Genomic DNA, 12,495 nt, shown 5'->3' with positions numbered 1-12,495 from the left:
CAACAAACAAACATGAAGAAATGTTCTCAATCTTTAGCCATCAGAGAGATACAAATCCAGACAACAATGAGATACCATCTGGCCCCAGCCCTAATAGCAAAGTTCAACAACAGAAAATAATAATTGCTGGCAAGGATGTGGAGAGATTGGGAGTCTCACACACTACTAGTGGGACTGTCAAATGATACAACCATTGTGGAAAACAGTATGGCAATTCCTTAAAAAGTTGGAATTACAAATACCATTTGATCCAGCAATCCCATTACTAGGTATACATCCTAAAGAAGTGAGAGCCATGACAAGAACAGACATATGCACATCCATGTTCATCGCAGCACTATTTACAATAGCCAAAAGATGGAAACAACCTAGGTGTCCATCAACTGAGGAATGAATAACCAAACTATGATATATACACGAAATGGAATACTATGCAACCCTAAAGAATAACATAGAATCTGCAAAACACCGCATAATGTGGATGAACTTGGAGGACATTATGTTGAGTTAAATAAGTCAATCACAGAAGGACAAATATTGTTTTAGCTCATTATTGTAAAAGTCAAGGAAAGGTTAATATATGGAAGGAAACATTCTTTGTAGGTTACCAGGGGTGGTAGGCGAGGGGAGGAAGCACTGCAAAAATAAAATTGAAAACTGGTTAGCAGCCTCATAGTTATAAATGGAAACAGATACAAAATTAAATAGAGAAACTGAATACAATGAGGCAATTACTGGAGGCTCATGGGAGGCACAAGGGCAAACCAGAGGGCCAAAGCCTGACTGGGGGTCTCAGGTTTGACTTCATGTAGGAAATAGTTGTCACAAACATGTAAGAAAAAAAGAAAGAAAAAAGGAAAGTTTGGCAATTCCTCAAAAAGTTAGACATAGAATTACCATCTGACCCAGCAATCCCACTCCTAGGTATGTGACCCAAAGTATTGAAACAGAAACTCAAACAGATACGTTTACACCAGTGCTCACCATAGCATTATTCACAATGGCCAAAAGTTGAAAGTAGCCCAAATGTCCATCAACTGATGAATGGATAAACAAGATGTGGTACATGCACACAATGGAATATTATTCAGCCATAAAGAAAAATGAGCATTTGATCCATGCTACGACAGAAGACCCTCACCAACACCATGTTTGATGGAGTAAGCCAGCAGCAGAAGACAGGTCCTGGGCGATGCTACTTGTATGAAGTATGTAGAACAGACAAGAGCACAGAGGCACGAAGTACTTTAGGAGTTAGGGAGACTTGAGTGGCGGAGGAATGAGTGGGGAGGCATTACTTAACAGGTACTGAGTTTCTATTTGGGGTGATGAAAAAGTTTTGGAAATAAATGGTGGTGATGGTTGTACAACATTGTGAATACAATTAATGTTACTAACTTGTACTCTTAAGATGGTTAAAATGGCAAATTTTATGTTATATATATTTTGCCACAATAAAATACGCTCATGTGCATACACACACATACACATATAAAATGCAACTAAATGACCAGTTCCTGAGTTGTTGCACTAGCCATATTTCAAGTGTTCAACAGCCATGTGGCTAGTGGTCACCATATGGGGTCCACAGTCGCAGAACATCTCCATCATTGCAGAAGTTCCACCAGCCAGTGCTGCCCCCTTTCTCTTAGTCAGTGCTGTCCGAAAATAGTAGCCACTGGCCACATATGGCTATTTAATTTACATTAGATAAAATGATATAAAATGTTTGAAAATCCATTCTCTCAATTGCACTTGCCACATTTCCAATGCTCAGTGGTGACACATGGCCAGTGGCTACTATTAGAACTGCAACTATAGGACATTTTCATCATTGCAGGGAGTTCTATTGCCCAGCACTGCCTTTTAGATATCTTCCTGGATCTTGTTCTGGATCAACCAAGCCCTTCAGGGTCGAGAGTCTCAGAGTCACTGTCTCAGAAGAAGGACATACTTATTTGCAGCGAGAAGTTCAGAATCCTGGCTTCATGGTTTACAAAACAGTCACATCAAGTTTTTATTTCTCTGCTATCTTCTTTGTCTTCAAGGTCATAACAGTAACTTTCCTAGATGCAGTAGTGTATGACAAGTACATCCTGGCTCAAATTTCAGATGCACAGTATCCTCCTGAAAGAAGAGGAGAGGTTGCTCCTGTGACCTCAATGCCCCTCTCCACTGTGTCTGCCCCTTCCATCTTGAAGCCTTGTTCCAAAGGAATTTCTCAGAAAGAAAAGTCTGAGGGAGTCTGAGGAGGGATGATAAGATCTGTCTGAGATTATCATGGCTATCAGATGCCTATCAATCATGCTTGACTGCCCTCCTCCAGGGCAGAAGACATACCGTATTTTTTCACATATAACGAGCCCATATAAATAATGCATACACACAAATAACACACATAACAAGCCTAGGAAACTAGTGCCATAGGGAGTTGTGTGTTTGCAAAAGCCATATAATTTGTGTAAAAGTATGATAAAGCCTTCAGGGCCATCCTAGGGAGCAGTTGATGCTTGTATGTTACTGAGCACTGTACACCCTGATATACAACACCCAGTGTAAGCACTTGTCTGGAGTAGGCAAATGCATTAAAATAAATAAAAAAAGAAAACCATCATCAAGTCGATTCTGACTCATAGTGAGCCCCATTGGATTTCCAAGGCTGTAAATTTTTACAGAAGCAGATTGCCTCATCTTCCTCCTGCAGAGCAGCTGGTGGGGTTGAACCACCAGCCTACTGGTTAGCAGCCAAATGCCTTACCCATCACACCACCACAGAGAATAATATTTATTAAAGGTTAACAGGGGTCACGGGTAGCCACCAGTCAGACTTGACTGGACAGCAACTATCAACAACCACAAAAGGAGGGGCCAGTGTGAAGGCAAAATGGGAGGTTATTGCTTAAGGGGCACTGAGTTTATGTTAAAAACCAAGAACACCAAACCCACTGCCATTGAGTCCATTCTGACTCATACCGACCCTATAGGAAAGAGTAGAACTGCCCACAGGGTTTCCAAGGTTGTAATTCTTCACAGAAGCAAACTGCCTCATCTTTCTCCATGGAGCAGCTGGTGGGTTCAAACTGCCAACCTTTTGGTTATAGCCAAATGCTTCAAGCACTGTACCACCAGCACTCCTTAGTTTCTGTTAAGGATGATTAAAAAAAAAAGGAAACAGTGGTGATGGTGAGTGCAAGTAATGCCAGTTAATTATATACATAAAAATAGTTGAAATGGCAAATGTTTTCTTACACATATTTTACCACACACATACACCCAAGCACAAAGCAAAATGTAGGTCACAGGAAGACAGAAAGTTGTGTGTGGCCTTGAGTTGGTTCTGACTCACACCACCTGACAGGACAGAGCAGAGAAGAGCTGCTCCACAGAGTTCCCTAGGCTGTAACCTTTATGGGAGCACATGGCCTGGTCTCTCCTCCCATGGTGCGGCCAGTGGGTTCAAAATGCTGAACTTTCAGTTAGTAGTTGAGTGTCAGCCATTGCACCACGAGGACTCCTTAGGAGAGAGTGAGAAACAGAAACGAGAGCCATTTCTATGTATGCCACACAGAAAGATTTTTTGATATTTTAAACTTATTTTTTTTAAATCAAAACCTCGATTCTTCAAAAACAATATTCCCCATTGCCGCTAAGACTGCCCCAAACCATGGCACTTCAAAAGGCTCCTGACTTGGGTTTCTAGACATGTGTGCTACCTCGCCCTAGCTTGCCCTTCTCTGCTCACAGAGTCATTTGTTGTTGTTGTTAGGTGCTGTCGAGTTGGGTCCAACTCCTAGAGACCCTGTTGTAAAACAGAATGAAACACTGCCCTGTCCTGCGCCGTCCTCACAATCCTTGCTAGGCTTGAGACCATCGTGGCAGCCACTGTGGCTGTCCATCTTGCTTATTTGTGTTTAAACCACCAACCTAGGCGTGCAATCTCGAGAAGGATAATTCACCAGAGAAGAGAAGAGAAACCCTGTTTTTCACATTGGCTCAGATTTATTGATCACATCTTTGAAGAACCTTCTGGATTAGGGAAGCACACGGGCTACATATTAAGCAGAGGTCTGCGGAGGGAGGCCCGGGGCCAAAGGGTCCAAAGGGCAGCAGTAGGAGGGCCCTGGAGAGAACTTAGCTAAACTCATGGTAAGCAGCATTATCTAGTCCAAATCCCCATCAGATACAGAATCCCAGCACATCACTCCAAAAAGTCCTCTAGGCTGCTGGACGCTGCCAAAATGGATTTCATTTTGTTCATTCCCAACTGCCAGGGATCAAAGGGAATCTGTCTCATCATTCTCTGCCCTGAAAGTGGTATATGGACGGTAAGGCTATGAAAAGACCTGCCTCTATGTTCTCGACCTCTTAATCCCTGTCTAGTATCCACTGGAGTGCAGACTTGCCCTTTCGTTGGATTGAGGAGGTTTTGACACTTGCCCAGCCTTTCCCTCCCACTATTATACGATCAGCTTCCCCTCCCTTTAGTGCAGGATTCTAGAGAACGGTTCAAGTTTCTCTCTGCAGCCAGTTTTCAAAAGCGTGGGTGGTAGAATTAAACACACATGCCATTTTTTTCGGGGCAATAACTATAATTTTTGTATTAGAAGCCAACTGTTGCCATTTGATACAGCTTCAAGGGCCAAAAGTCTGACAGAGGTGAAGTTGTGAAGGCAAGTCAAAACTCTGGTTCCAACTTTTCCATGGACTAGGATAGGATGTTTATGTCCCCCCCTCCAGGTCCCCCAGGGCTGGTAAACTTGTACAGACTCAGTCAGAACCCCATTGCAACTACACATGTGATGTGCATTTCAAACACCATGATGCTGCAAACACACTTGTTTTCCTTGTTAAAACAATGGCCAAACAACAATGGACAAAATGTCCTTGCCTTCAAAGGAAGCACCTAGTACGTGAACGATGCTTTTTTTTTTTTTTTTTAAATGAAGGAAAGGAAAGAATTCAAGATGTGTTCAAGCTGGTTGTTTAATCAGAATTAGAATTCGTTCTACAGCTCCAGAAGTTTACAGTTCATTAAACTACTAATGAGTAACAATATGGACTCCCAGGAGGTGAAAAGATAGATCTGATATTAGTGCCTAAAGGTATTTGATTGCTAACCAGAAGGTTAGCAGCTCAAACCCACCAGGCAGCCTCTCCGTGAAAGGAAAACAGGGCAATCTACTTCTGTAAAGATTTACGGCATCAGAAACCCAGTGGGGGTTTCTATGAGTTGAAATCAACTCAGTGGCAGTGGGATTGGCTTGGTTTTGGTTTGCTCAAAACAAGAAGCCACCAGAGGCATCCCATATTTAGTGACAGTTACTCCCCAGAGGAGTCCTGGGTAACGCACTTGGCTGCTAACCAAAAGATGGGAGGCTTGAATCCACTCAGAGTCACTTCAAAGAAAGGCCTGTTGATTCACTTCCAAAAAGCAGCCATTGAAAACCCTACGGAACGTAGTTCAGCTCTGACACACATGGGGTTGGCAGGAGGCAGACACTGGTTTACTCCTAAGAGAAAGAAGGAATCATCCGCGGATGGTGTTTCAAAGGGGAAATGCTTACGAAGAAAGTTCTGATCCTCTTCTGATTACACTCTAATGATTTTTCACTAAAGGCACTGCATTTATATGTATTTTATTTATATGCCTTGTGTTCCTATAAGGAACTCTGGTGGTGTAGTGGATAAGACATTTGGCTGCTAACCAGAAGGTCAGTGGTTCAAACCCACCAGCCGCTCTGCAGAAGGAAGATGGGGAGATCCACTTCTGTAAAGATTTGCAGCCTCAGAAACCCAGTGGGGATCGCTATGAGTCAGAATCAACTCGATGGCTGTGAGTTTGGTTTTTTTTGTGTGTGTGTGTTCATATAACTCGATACAAACCTGTTTTCATACCTTGAACATAGAAGTTAAAAGGCCAAAGATACTAAGTGAACGAACAAATACCTTGTGTGCAATTCAACATTGCTGTGGTGGTTAAGTCACTATAAAAACCTACAGCCACAGACTCAACTAGGTTTCCAAGGCTGTAAATCTTTACGGAAGTAGATTGCCTCTTCTTCCTCCCTCAGAACACTCAGTGTGCTTGAACCACCTACCTTTTGGTTAGCAGCCAAAAGTCTTACCCACTATGCCACCAGAGCTCCCGACTGTTTTTCACTGTCATCAAGTTAGCCCCTGACTCAAGACAAGCTCACATCACACAAGAGACACAATGCTGCTAGATGATCTGTTGTGCTCCATGTTTCCATTCATTGATTTTTGGAGATAGCCAGGCCTTTCTTCCTACTCAGTCTTAGTCTGGAAAGTCCCCTGAAACCTGTCCAGCATCATAGCAACACACAAGACGGACAATACACCCACCGGCCACACATGAAGCACATTGGCTATGAACTGAACCCAGAACAGCCACATGGAAGGCAGAATTCTACCCCTGACCCACCCACACCTTGTAGTTCTTATTATTTCCATCACCACAACCACCCACCTCCCTGATGGCTGGGGACACATATTCCCCGTGCTGCTAAATTCTCTACAAGCTTTTTCCTGACTTTTCTCCCATTCATTCATCTCTCCCTCATGTGTGCTCCCCACTGACCCTCCTCCCCACCTCTGATCTTAAAGCCTCCTCCCATAATTAAGCCTCTTAGTTACAGCCCAAGGCCTATGAAAGGCACTCGTGCCCAACTCCATAAAAGATCAGAATCATGTCCGGGACCAGCTCAAGCACTGGGGCCCACTTTGGAAAACTAGTAGTGAGTGAAACGTGACGACTTACACCCACATCCAGAGATGCCAAGCTGCCAGCTTTTCTGAACAGAGCAAAGCAAGCATCCACCTGCAGTAACCCATAAAACACATTCGCTTCTCCACCTTCCACAAATCTTAGCTCTGTCCTGCATGGTTTTTCTACAAAAGGGATTTAAACACAAATCTCCTAACTTTGTTCTTACGTGAAAAGAGGACAAAAAGGAGGTTCAGATCCCAGAGGGCCCCTTGGTCTGCTGCTTTGTTTCCGTTTTTAAAATCATCCTGAAGTGCTAGACATTTGATCCAATAAATCAGGTGTAGGGAGTCAAAGGAACTCATCTCAAGAGGTTTGCTTTTAGGTCACATATTATCCTTACCCTAGAAAATATGAGTGCTGTGCTAATGAATTCACCCTGGGAGTAGACATGAGGGCAGGAGACAAGTCCCCCATTGTGAATCCAGTCTGGATTGGATCACCAGCTTCTGCTTCTGTTTGGTGAACAGGCCTTGTCATTTAACCACACCAAGGAGAGACCCCACGATGCACACCTCACTAGTTTCCTCCCACAGACCCGTTAATGTGGTTGTTTGTTATGTCTCCCACACATTTTGTGGTTACAAACAATGTTAACCTTAAAACTTTAGGCACAGGGCACAACTGTTTTTCAAAAGGTTCTCACAGACACAACTTCATTTAGTTCTTACAAGGTCCCACGGTGTGGTGGTTAAATTGCGTGTCAGCTTGCTGGGCCTGGTTGAGTGGCTGGGCAGCTGGATGTAGTTATTGCTCATGATGAGACTGGTAATCAGCTCCATGGTGGGATCTACCACAAGCTGCTGAGTAGCTGCTTTAAGGATGCGGTTTGCTTCCCATATATAACAAACAGCTTTGGGTATTTTTCTTGTTACCAAGTATCACTCTGACAAAATATATACCGCAAGTGGTATGGTCTTAACAAACAGGAATTTATTCTTACAATTTGGAGGTTTTAAGTCCAAGTTCAAAGAGCCAAGGTCTAGGAGCTGGGTGAAAGCCCCTCAGCCTTGGGTTTCAGCTCTGCCTCCTGCTCCCGGTCCACTGAAGCTAGAGGCATCTCTCTACTCAGGCAGCTGCTGGCTGCTGAGGGTCCCACAACCAAGATTGTCAAGTAAAAAGTCACATTCCCGTTGTTACCAAACCACACGGTAGGCCATTAATTTAAGTCCATTCTAAGTCCCAAGGTCGGCAGAGCATGGCAGGCTGCTGAAAAACAACATGGCTGCATGCAGGGTCCAAGCATGCCATAGGGTAGAGACCATTCCCAAAGCTGCTTCTTATATTTGAGAAGCAGACCACATACCCAAAGCAGCTACTCAGCTGCTTGTGGTACATCCCACCATGGAGCTGATTGCCAGTCTCATCATGGGGAATAACTCCCACCAGCTGCCCAGCCACTCAACCAGGCCCAGCCAAGTTGACACAAAAACATAACCACCACAGGTATGGTCTCTAGCTTATGGCATACTTGAACCCTACATGTAGCTGTGTCATTGTTCAGGAGCCTGCCATGCTCTGCCAACCTTGGGAGTTTCAATGGACTTGAGTTAATGGCCTGCCGTGTGGTTTGGCAATATTGGGACTGTGCCTTTTTATTCATCAACCTTGGGCTTGTCAGTCTCAGCAGCTAGCAGCTGCCTGAGTGAAGAAAAGCCTCTAGCTCCAGTGGGCTGTGAGCAGGAGGCAGAGCTGAACCCAAAGGTTGAGGGTCTTTCACCCAGCCCCAAGAGCCTGGCACTTTGAACTAGGACTTAAAGCTTCCAATCTATAAGAGAATAAACTCCTGTTTGTTTAAGCCATTCCGTTGGTGGTATATATTCTTGTCAGAGCAACACTAGATAACCAGAACACATGGTCTCATGCTTGGTAAAATAGAGAGTCAGCAAGAAAGGGGAAGACCTTGAACAAGATGGATTGGCACAGTGGCTGCAACAATGGGCTCAAGCATGGCAAAGACTGTGAGGATGGCACAGGCCTGGGCAGTGTTTTGTTATGTTGTACACAGGGTCACTATGAGTCACAGTCAACTTGACGGCACTTAACAACATGGAGTCATGGATGCAGAGGAAGAGCAAGACACAAGGTGGTGTCATGAGCTATGGGGATGAATTGTCCTGAACTCAAATCCTGGCACTACCACTTATTGGTAGTGCAGTGATTAGAACTCACCTCTTAACTGCCCAGTGGTTCAAATCCACTAGCTACACTGCAGAGAAAGATGTGGTAGTCTGCTTCCACAAACACTGTTGTTCTTGTTGTTAGGTGCCATCAAGTCAGTTCTGACTCATAGCAACCCTATGTACACAGAGGTGTACCTAAGGTGTGGGAGGTATGATAAATTCCCTGGCCATCACTTGAAGGGGTTCCACTGAGGAGTCTCTATTAACCATCACAATTTCCATCACCAGTTGTAAGAGATCATTCAGCAAGTTAAAGTGAATACTTTCATATTTGAGAGACTCCATGGGCAGACTATGTGATCTTGTTCTGCTGAGTGTGAAAAGAGAAGAAACTGAAAACAATAACTTTGAGCACACGATAGACCAAGTTTCATCAGTAAAAGCAAGGAAGGTGCAACTGTAATTTTCACATAGTGCTACAATGTATAAAGTAAAATATCAACAAGTTTGACTTGTATTTTTTAGGTGATATTCTAGTGAAGTTATCTGAAAGATGAATGTCAGAGGTTTGGACAGGGACAGAATTTCAGTGCTTGCTTAAGGTGCTATTTTCCATAGACACACCTCTATACGTACAATAGAATGAAACACTACCCAGTTCTGCACCATCCTCACAATCCTTGCTGTTTGAGCCTATTGTTGCAGCCTCCATGTTAATCCATCTCATTGAAGGTCTTCTTTTTCTCTAACCATCTATGACATCTGTGATAGTTAAGTTGTGTGTCGACTGGGCTAGCCCTGGGTTTGAGTGGCTGAGCAGCTAGATATAGTTATTCCCGATGATGAGATTGGTAATCAACTCCATGGTGGAATGTGCTGTGAGAAGCTGAGTAGCTGCCTTAGGGATGTGGTCTGCTTCCAGTATATAAAAAGAAGCTTGGAGAAAGATCTTGAGCTTCTTGGAAAATCTGGATCCTGCATTTGGCCAAGTCATCAGTTGCCTGCCATATTGTCTGCTAATCTTGGGACTATTTAACTAATGGCCTGCTGTGTGGCTTGACAATGTTGAGAATTTGCCATTTTACTTGTCAACCTTGGGTTTGTCAGCCTCAGCAACCAGCAGCTGTCTGAGTTAAGAGAAGCCTCCAGCTTCAGTGGGCTGGGAGCAAGAGGCAGAGCTGAACTCCAAGATTAAGGCCCTTCACCCAGCCCCTAGAACTAGCACTTTGAACATGGACTTCCAGCCTTCTGAACTGTAAGAGAATAAACTCCTGTTTGTAAAAGCCACCCATTTGTGGTATATCCCTGTCAGAGAGGTGCTAGAAACCAAAACAATATCTTTCTCCAGGGACTGGTAAAATGTCCCTCCTGATAACATGTCCCAAGTACATGAGACGACGTCTCACCATCCTCACTTTTAAGGAGTATTCTGACTATACTTCTTCTAAGAAAGATTTGTTCATTCTTCTGGCAGTCTACATTCAATGACAGTCATATACTCAATATTCTTTGCCAACAACATAATTCAAATGTATCAATTCTTCAGTCTTTGTTTTTCATTGTCCAGCTTTCAGATGCATATGAAGTGATTGAAAATATCATGGCTTGGATAGGGCACACCTTAGACCTCATGGTGATATCTTTGCTTTTTAACACTTTAAATAGTTCTTTTGCAGCTATTTGTCCAGTGCAATACATTTGATTTCTTAACTGCTGAGGATTTACATGGGTATTGATCATGGATCTAAGTAAAATGAAATTCTTGACAACTTCATTATTTTCTCCAGTCTCACAATAACACACGAACCATGACAGTCTGACAAACTGATAGACAAATGGTGGTCCATAAAGAACACAGCCTTGGAAACCCTGTGTGGCAGTTCTATTCTGTCCTATAAGGTTGCTATCAGGCAGAATCAACTCTATGGTGATGGGTCTGGTTTGCTTTTTTCCGCAGACTTTGGTCAGAGTCCCTGGGTGCTGCAAATGGTCAATGCACTCTCTGGTGACCCAAAAGTTGGTTGTTTGAGTTCACCCAGAGGCATCTCAGGAGACACATCTGCCAATCTACTTCTGAAAAACCAACTATTGGAAACCTACGGAGTGCAGATCAACTTCGAGACACATCGGCTCACCATCAGTCAGAATCAACTCAACAGCAGCTGATTCAGCCTTGGGTAAATTATTTTATTTCTCTAAGCCTCATCTTTCTCATCTTTCAGGCAAAGATAATGATAGTATCCACCTTACAAGGTTGTTTGAGGGTGAAATGAGATGGAGAAGCCATCTAAAGCATTTAGCAAATTTTGGGCACGTGTATAATGCTCAGTAAATGTCAGCTGTTATTATAGATAAATATACAAAAGAACACAAAATGTATTTCTACATATGTCTTTATGCATGCTACAAATATATCCACGAATATAGTAAAGCACACATGGGGCAAAGTTATGAAAAGCTCTTAGCCAAACACCTCGAGGGAATAACTCACTGAGCATGGGGGCTCAGCATCATGGTTTCAGAGGCCACTAAGGTAGAAGGCTGGCGGTTCAAACCCACCAGCCACTCCTCGGAAGGAAGGTTGGGCAATCCTACTTCCGTAGTGATACTGCCTCGGAAACCCAAGGAGGGGTCGCTATGAGTCGGGGCCGGCTCGACGGCACATAACAACAACAACAACAAGGTCAAATACCATAGTCTACCAAGACAATGTTCTACATATTATTTTGGTGAGTAGTGACTGGGATCTCAAAAGCTTGTGAGCAACCATCTAAGGTACATGTATTCGTCTGTCCCCGTCCAGGGCAAAGAAAAGTGGAGAAAATCAAAGATTCAAAGAAAGACATAAGTCCGAAGGATTGATAGACCGTGTGAAACCCAGCATCCATGACCCTGAGACCAGAAGAAATAGAAGGTGCCCAGCACCACTACTGACTGCTCTGAAAAAGATCACAATAGGAGGTCCCAGATAGAGTGAGAAAAAAATGTGGAACAAAACTCAAAATCATATAAAAGACCAGGCTGATAGAAACTGGTGGAACCCCAGAGACTATGGCCTTTAGACATCCTTCAAGCCTGGAATGGAACTCACCCTTGCGGCCCAATTTTTAGCCAACACTAGGCCAGGAGCTCTGGTAGCATAGTGGCTAAAGCACTTGACTGCTAACCAGAAGGCTGGCGGTTCAAACCCACCAGCCACTCCTTGGAAGGAAGGTTGGGCAATCCTACTTCCGTAGTGATACTGCCTCGGAAACCCAAGGAGGGGTCGCTATGAGTCAGGGCCGACTCGATGGCACATAACAACAACAACAACAACAACAACAGGCCTGTAAGGTGAACAGTAATCTCAGGAATGTTGCTCATTGGTCCTGTTGTGAGGATGTAAGCAACATCATGGTAAAAGGAGACAAGGTTGAAGTCATCAGGGATTTCATTTTACTTGGATCCACAATCAACACCCAAGAAATCAGGTGTTGTATTGAACTGGGCAAATCTGCTGCAAAAGTTTTAAGAAGCAAAGATGTCACTTTAAGATTAAGGTGCACCTAACCCAAGCCATTGTATTTTCATATGGATGTGAAAGCTGGA

This window comes from Orycteropus afer, unplaced genomic scaffold (assembly GCF_000298275.1).
Source record: "Orycteropus afer afer isolate SDZICR_OR568_19922 unplaced genomic scaffold, OryAfe1.0 scaffold00317, whole genome shotgun sequence".
NCBI classification, from domain to species: domain Eukaryota; kingdom Metazoa; phylum Chordata; class Mammalia; order Tubulidentata; family Orycteropodidae; genus Orycteropus; species Orycteropus afer.
This window is presented reverse-complemented; position numbering follows the sequence as displayed.